This window comes from Pistacia vera, unplaced genomic scaffold (genome assembly GCF_008641045.1).
Source record: "Pistacia vera cultivar Batoury unplaced genomic scaffold, PisVer_v2 Contig660, whole genome shotgun sequence".
In the NCBI taxonomy this organism is placed as follows: Eukaryota; Viridiplantae; Streptophyta; class Magnoliopsida; order Sapindales; family Anacardiaceae; genus Pistacia; species Pistacia vera.
In genome coordinates, this window is record NW_022196513.1 from 237,802 (window position 1) to 246,044 (window position 8,243).

An 8,243-nucleotide genomic window follows, 5' to 3' on the forward strand; every position below is an offset into this window, starting at 1 on the left:
CTTCAACTGTTAATGTGAAATCTTGATACAGAACCAGTTCTCAGTGCTGCCAAGGTTTGCTTTATCTTTCTTAACTGCATTTTTATTTTCTTCGCTTCTTTTGGGTTAATGCTCCAGTGTCCAAATGCGTTGATCTCCTTGTATGGGTTCATTGATTGCTGGTGCCAAGTTCGTGGAGTTTTGAGTAAAGGTTGAAAGCTGTGTTGAAGGAGGTTACTTCTTCAAATGGGCAGATTATCTATTCATGATGAGATCCATCGGCAATGGAGACGCCACATCGGTCTTGATCGGAAAATTCTCACAGGTTTGCCCACTCTAAGTCAGTTCGCGGTCGTCGCTCTCTAATGGAATAGACCCGCCACAAAATCCGGAGGTATTAGTGCACGAATCTTGCTTTTCCTTATCGCATGTGACCGGTCATTATCAAATCTTGATTTTAATTTTTTTTGTCTCTGTACATTTAGCATTTATACATGATATTTGATTGTTTACGTATGTTTGTGGGGATTTCAAATTTCTTAATCATATGGGTGTTTCTTGGGCTGCGTTCCTTGCTCTTCATGGGCTGTTTCTTTTCTACCTTATAATTTGTAGCACTGGAGTTGAAGAAGTTGGGACTATTGATGTTCGTGCAGCTAGGATCTGCCTGACTTTGGCTACGGCTATCTTGTGTTAGGTACTCTTTGTCTCCGTTCCAATTATCAATTTGAATAATTTTTTTCTTCAGCTGAACCCTGAGAGTTATCTAAATTAATTGGAAAGAATGAACATGTAACTGTGATTTTAAATACACACAGAGAGATAAAACAGCATGGGAGGAGACTGTAAATTGAAAACAGTCTCTTCGTCTTATCATCGTTTTCAATTTTGCAAAATCTCAGGATAGGTGAATGTAATTATCCCTTGACCTGAGGTCTTAAAGTTCAAATCCAGAAGGTTTCAGATCCGTCTTTGATTCATGTTAGAATTAAGAGAACCCAGTTGTGTTTTTGGATTTTGACGATATTTGTTTTGGGTTTGTGTTTTTGTGATTGTAGGTATTGAATATTATGGTTTCATAAGTAGATGCACGGAAATGATGAGGTATATTTCAATTTGTGATTTTTATTATTGATTGTTTTTGTAATTTGAGAAGCTTTGTTAGATTTATGGGGTTTTGATTCTGAATTGTGTACGATTAAGTTATTAGTTTGATAAGTGAGCTTTAATTGATGATAGAATTGATAATTGCCACATTCATTTATCTAACTCTTGGCTGGATCAAAATGTTAACAGCGCTAGAGAGGTGGCAGTCTCGGTTCGATATCATCCCTTCATTGTTTCATACATATAAACCAAGCTTTTCGTTTCATTTATCCAAAGTTTTTTAATATTCTTTTTTCTCTGATTGTGCAGATCCAGTTTTGCAATTCTGTAACGTTAGTTCCTGTACAATTGGTTTATTTTTTTCTGGGTAAGTACAATGGGTTATTTGTTCTTATTGTTATTGTTACAGTATTATATTTTACTTAGAGCTAGCTGTATTCGTCCACTTTAACAGGGGTTTGTGTTTTTGTGAATGGAGATATAACCAAATGTTGCTATCATATGCATGATAGAAGTATTGATGTTTTGGGGTTAGATTGAGCAATCTTAGTATTTTGATGATTTGAATGTACACTTTGTTTTTACCTTAAAGAGAGAGGTATGACCGTCTGTGGCATGGGGTTTGTCAATGCTTCAAATTCATTGTGCCATTTGTACAGGGTGCGCTGATGAGGGGGAGGATTGAGAATGCAGCCATAAGAGAATTGATAGAAGAATCAGGTGTTACCTCGATGGAATTTCTTGCAGAGGTGTGCCTAGATAATACTTTTTATATTTGAATTTTCACTGTATTCTGGAGTCTGGTACATGTCTCAAAGGATGAAATGACACCTTCCTACATCATGTCTTGACTGAACTGATATTTCCATCGTTATGTAGACACCTTATTGGCTGATTAGATTTTCCACTTAAAGTCAAAGATAGACTTAATTGTTGCTGGGGAATAAATTATAAAGGTCAAGCACAGAAGTGGTAAGGTTACCATCTACCTAGAAATGGTCAATGCATTATATATTGTAGTTGTGCTGTTGATAGACAAGTAGGAAGTTAGAAAATTATATGGTTGAAATAATATACAACCTGTAGCTTCTAATAATAAGATCATTTGTGCGTATTCCATTGTAAGGTTTGTGAAGTAGTATTATTGGAAAATTTTTGTTTGGACCATCCACCGTATGGGTATTACCTCTAACTTTTTGCTTTTTGTTTTTTTATTGGGCAGGGGTCTTCATGTACATAAACACATTAAGGCATGAAAAGGCCACCTCATATCTGCAAACCCTAAAAAAATAAAATAAAATAAACACCAAAAAATAACAGTATGAATGAAAATTTAATATTTTCAGATAAGATTAAAAAAAGGAACAAATTTCAATTGAGAACAAATACTTAACAAAAATTAAAGACTTACAGATATGCAATGTCAACGGCAAGAAAACAAGTGATAAGTAAATTAACAACTGATACACGTTGACATAAATCCAAATTATATATAAACGATTATCAACCATAGACGACGACGTTTCGCTAAACAAAAAATATAATACAAAAACGACAACGCATCACAAAATCATTGACAGTATATACCAAATATAATATTTTTTAGAAATTCAATTTAATATTTTCTATATTTCCTGAATATATAAATCATGTGTATTTTATAATAATTATAATATATTTTTTCAGAATATTATAAATTATCATGAATTTAATATACAAGATTAGTTACATCTATTTTTGTTAATTTTAATCACGGTTTTTTTTGCATCATATATATGTTCGATGAAACAAATACACATAATAACAACAATTATTATTATTTAATAAGAAATATTCAATACATTGCATTTGTATTCCAAATATTAAGTAAACATATAAATGATAAACTTAGTGTAGTTTAAGACAAACAAATAGGAGAATACAAAATTCATCCCAAAAGTCAACAAACCATTCACATTCCCCTAAATTAGAACATTCGTGAAAAACATTATTATTGACAATAATATAACGACTATTCAATATCTTCTAAAAAATTATATGAACAGTGTTTGACAAGAGTAGTCATTTACAACAACAAAAAAAAAAAAAAAAAAAAAAAGGAAGATTATCATGATTAACCAAAATTCACAGTACAGAAAACAAGTTTCTTACAACTACCACAAGAAATACTGCAGCAAATCATTGTCAGAGCAACTAAAACTAGCAATAAAATTACAGTCAATCCACTTGACGTAAGTATTACTAACACCTACAATATCAATTATATATTGCTATAAACAATTCATACTATCTTATCTATCCAATTGCAGATGTAAATTTTATATTACAATCCAACGCAAAACAAGTGTTGCGTAAAAGAAACATTTCAAACAAAGACAAAAGCTACCGGCAATTAAACAGAAGGACTTTCAATTTTACAAATCTTGGCAAACGCAAAAAATGAAATGCTTTATACTGCTGAAAACATTTAGTATTTATCAAACATAATACTAACACAGGTATACCTATGCTAAAGACAAAATATGCAAGCACTATATATTTTGCAGTTGCTTTGCTAAAAATATATGAAACAATGGTATACAACTTCTTCTCAATTGATACATCAAGATTCTTTTCAAAGGATGAGCAATTGCCGAGAGACTTTCAAATCCATGACTCCAACAACAAATATTCTCCTCAAGCGAAGGAATATTAGGAACTTGCAATAAAGAAGATGGATACGTTGTACACTGGGACAGAATAACAAGGCCAAGTGATATCAGTTGCAAGAGATGCTCTGTAGATTATGAAATAGTATGTCTTAAATACAATATGTAAAAAAAATGAGAATATATATTCACTCTAGATTAATTCAATGATATGAGTGAAAATATTGTTATACCATGTTTTTCCCAGCACATATAGTATAGAATCAACATTACCAAACATGTGTGTATATTATTACGAACAATGCCGAACAATGTTTTGTTCGCATTTTATACGTTTTCTGTACAATTACATGTTCATCTGTGTTTTCCTAACACATCTTTAACCAATATCGAAGGTTGGCCATTTTAAAAGCCTCTGACAGCTGAATCATTCCATTCAATTACTTTCTCAAAACTATTCGTATTTATTTTGGTTCTATAATCTTTTGCATGGTATTGAGCCGACTTCCCACAGAATATTTTCTCCTATATAGGAAGACTTGGAGGTTGAAGATTTGAGTTTCTGTGACCTATATTCGAATGATTGTTACTATTATTTACAACTGCCATGTTATTTGTAGAACCGAGTTATTGTTTAGTGAAACGATTTTGCACCATATGCTATACATAAGAATACACAGATTATATTTCTATTGATATTGTATCAAAAAAAAAATTATAGCAATAATAATAAATAGTCTAAATAGATTTAAAATTATTTATAATCAGACCACATTCTATTAAATTACGGTTATTAGTTAATAAAAATTGCAAATAAATTGAATAACTAAAATGAAAAAAATATCAACGGACAAACAATATGATTGTAATATCTTTACATGCCATCTTAATTTGATTAAGTCATGAGATTCGCATATTTTCAACACATATATTACAAATTTTCTTGGATAGATAAACATATATAATCTGATTGATAAAATGTGTTGTTGACCTCGGTGAAACTATATTACTGATAATCCAAAAGTTAAAATATTAAATATTTCAATTACATTGAACAAAATACGAACAGTGCTTTAATTATATCATATCACTGACATATCATTAACAAATACCAGACAAAAGACGAACCATTGTCAACCCAGAAACAAAAAAACCAACAAAACACGATTCCAAATATAGTGTACAGAGAATGAATGCTCTTGCTATTCTGCCTTTTCGCATTGTGTTCCTATATAACATAACAAAATACAATGTGAAATACCACACAGTACTAATTTTATTCTACTTTAAAAACTTTTATTCACAATGGCAGAGCATATGAACAACAACACATGATAATAAACATTGAACCATATATCTTATATTTAATGTCATATTCTATTCTAATTGTGTGCATGATATAGATGAAGCAACATCATTCCAACCACAAAATGAGATCAAAGAAATTCTCAAATGAAAGATATATTCCATGGTCTGTTAGAGATAATGAGTTCAACCATGGATATTATCTCTGATTTAACTCAACGTGAGTTTAGTTGCTGTTAAGAGGTTGAACTACAGATAAGACAACAAATAATTAGAAAAACGCTATGTATTAGTTTTTTCCTTTTCCCTGTTATCAATAACTAATAATAATAATAATAAAAAACAATAACAAAATGTTTTATTATAATCAATATTGACATATTTTTTTGTGAAACAATAATCGTTTACAATTTCTTAAAATATAAAAATCGATAATAAAATAAAAATAATATAATAAATAAATCTGTGCAACGCGCCGACGTGCCATTAGTTTAATAATAGAGTAGACAATGTATTACTAACTCGTTGAATGACTATGCACTGTAAACCCATCTCAATTAATTGTTGAAATGTCTATGACTTTGTGACTTTATGAATTAATCGGGTATTATTTTTAAAATTTATAAACAGTCTCGGGTTGTAAAAACCCGGCCCCTAGTTTGAGTCTCCGGGTCGGCCTTGGATTTTGCCATCCTTAGGCTAGACATTTCGACTTCTCTTGGGATAGACGGCTCGTTGATTCTCCCTTTCATATTCTTGGCTAGTATTTTATCCAACCACCCCTATCACCAATTCGTTCCAGTGACAGGTATCATTTGCAAATATGAAAGTTCCTTCCTTTATCGTTTTAGGTTTAGACTGCCAACTTAATCACTTTGCGTTATGTCCAGAATCCAGCCTGTCTGATTCTGATCTAACTAACGGTCTCAATGAGCTAAGCATAAAGAACTTCCTTTGTTGGTGGACGTCTCTAATTTTCCGGGCCTGGACTTCAAAGATTGGGTGTAGAATTAGGAAAGTTACCGGAGGTTTATTCCTGTGTTTCTGTACATTTTCAATTGACAGAAAGTTTCAACTTTCAACCAATGAAATTAATTGAATGATAATCAGTGTGGTTCAACATGACTTCAAACAAGAAGCCTTAGTACGCAATATCAGTGTATTGGCTTTACTTTTCAAAAATAAATTCTAAATTCCATGAATTCGTTCGGCCCAGGTGCAAATACACCTTATTTTTGGCCTTTTTTTCATAAATAAAGATATGCAATCATGCAAATGGAATCCACCACTTTCAGATCAATCAATCTCCCCAAATCTTCTTCGGGCCTTTGTATGTTACTATCAAAAATTACGTTTGCCTTGATTAGGAAAACCAGTCTTTGCCTTGCCAGTATATTTGTATCTCTCATGACAGAGATGGGAAGCACAACCGTAGAAGGAGAAGCTCATGTCATAAATATCGAGAAGTAAACAAGGACCGTTTAGCCTTATGCACAAGAAAATTTCGCAGGCGCCAACCTTACTAAGCACCACAGCGGGTAAAATATCATGCTGTATTTTTAGAGTTCCGAAGAGCTTCATTGATATCAACGGTAAGTCCTATCAACTCATATTGTCTCAAAGGTCCATACCACCAAGGAGAGCCTCACCTTAGAATGATTGAAGAGCATAAATGGAAATATGTAGGCTCCTTTCTCAACAGAATTAAAAATAATGGTCTAGGTTTGGAAGATTTTCTCAAGGCTGTTCAATCTCTAGAGATGAAAGCAAGAGAATGTTACAGAAACTATTCATCTTAACTCTGATGAATTTGTTGAGTTAATGGTTCTTGACGGCCTTTTTATTATCGAAAGTTTCGAAAAGTTTTAGGAGTTGTAAAATCGATCTTGATGATCCCCTCATCGTGACATGGATTTTACCATTTTTTTATCGGGATTTTCTTCTTTTGAGAATCAACTTCCCTACTTTGTTCTTGAATGTTTGTTTGATTTATCAAAAATTCCTGAAGAAAAACCTAGCCCCACTTTGGCTACTCTTGCTTTGCACTTTTTCAATAACACAATGCAAGGCCGGATGAGATATTGCAAAACACCATAACTAGGGGCATGCATTTACTTGACTTGGTCCGCTCAAGTTTGATTCCATCTGAAATTCGAGATCATCGTGTGAATGCTATACACCACACAGGTAATCCATTCCATCCAAGCTTCGCGTGCAGGAATTAAGCTCAATGCAGTGAGGCAGAAAGCTTCTTGGTGGTAAAATTCAGGCGCGGCGAGCGAATCGACATGCCACTATTAATATTGAAGATTTTATGACCTCCTTTCTTCAAATTGTGTTGCATTTGAGCAATGGCACTCAAGTTGCTCCAAGCATATCACAACTTATGTACACGTTGGACTACCTAGTGAACACATATAAAGAGTTGAGTATTTATGTGACAAAAATATATTGGAATAATCTTGTACCGATGCAGAAGTTGCTCGTTTCATCAATAATTTGGGGAAGGATGTGGGATTTGATATCGTGCGTGTTATTTGTCGAAGTTGTTTAACGATGTGCACGAACTATATGCAATAGTTGGCACGTTCAATGGGCGAGCTTCAAGTATACATATTTTGATACTCCATGGTCATTTATATCGGCATTGGCTGCTCTGATTCTTCTAATCCTCACCGTACTGCAAACCTTCTTCACCGTTTATCCTTATTTAAGTAGTAAAAATGAGTAAAAAATTAGTGCGATATGTTTAAATTGCTTGATAATCTTTCTTAGGAATGATTGTACAATATATTTAGTTTAATAAAAAGGTAGTTACGAAGCAAAAAAATAGTTGCTCCAATGTGTTTATCATATTTGAATTTTTAAGATTTTGGTTAATGATAATTTGAAGATCACTCATGCATTAATGACAACTAAACCACTCAAAGACAAGGCACATCACCAAACATTCAAAGCCGCAGCTGAATGAAACCAATCATTCTTCTAGTAATATATTACATAAATGTGGTAGATAGAGGGACAGCTAGCTAATATTTTAAATAATATCATTATAAGTCATGCTATATGGAGACTTGATGAAGAAATGTGATGGAGTACTAAAGAAATATTTATTGAAAACGACTAATAAGGACTACAAAGCTCAAGTTAAAGAACATTGCCTCAATTTTTTTTTTTTTTTTTTTTTTTTGTCAATTTGATCTC

The 8,243-nt window shown here is 32.5% G+C and overlaps 1 pseudogene; it reads left to right on the forward strand.

The window, feature by feature from the left end:
* The first annotated feature begins 6,314 nt into the window (after positions 1-6,314).
* On the forward strand, positions 6,315-7,770 carry LOC116112308 (annotated as a pseudogene).
* Positions 7,771-8,243: the final 473 nt, after the last annotated feature.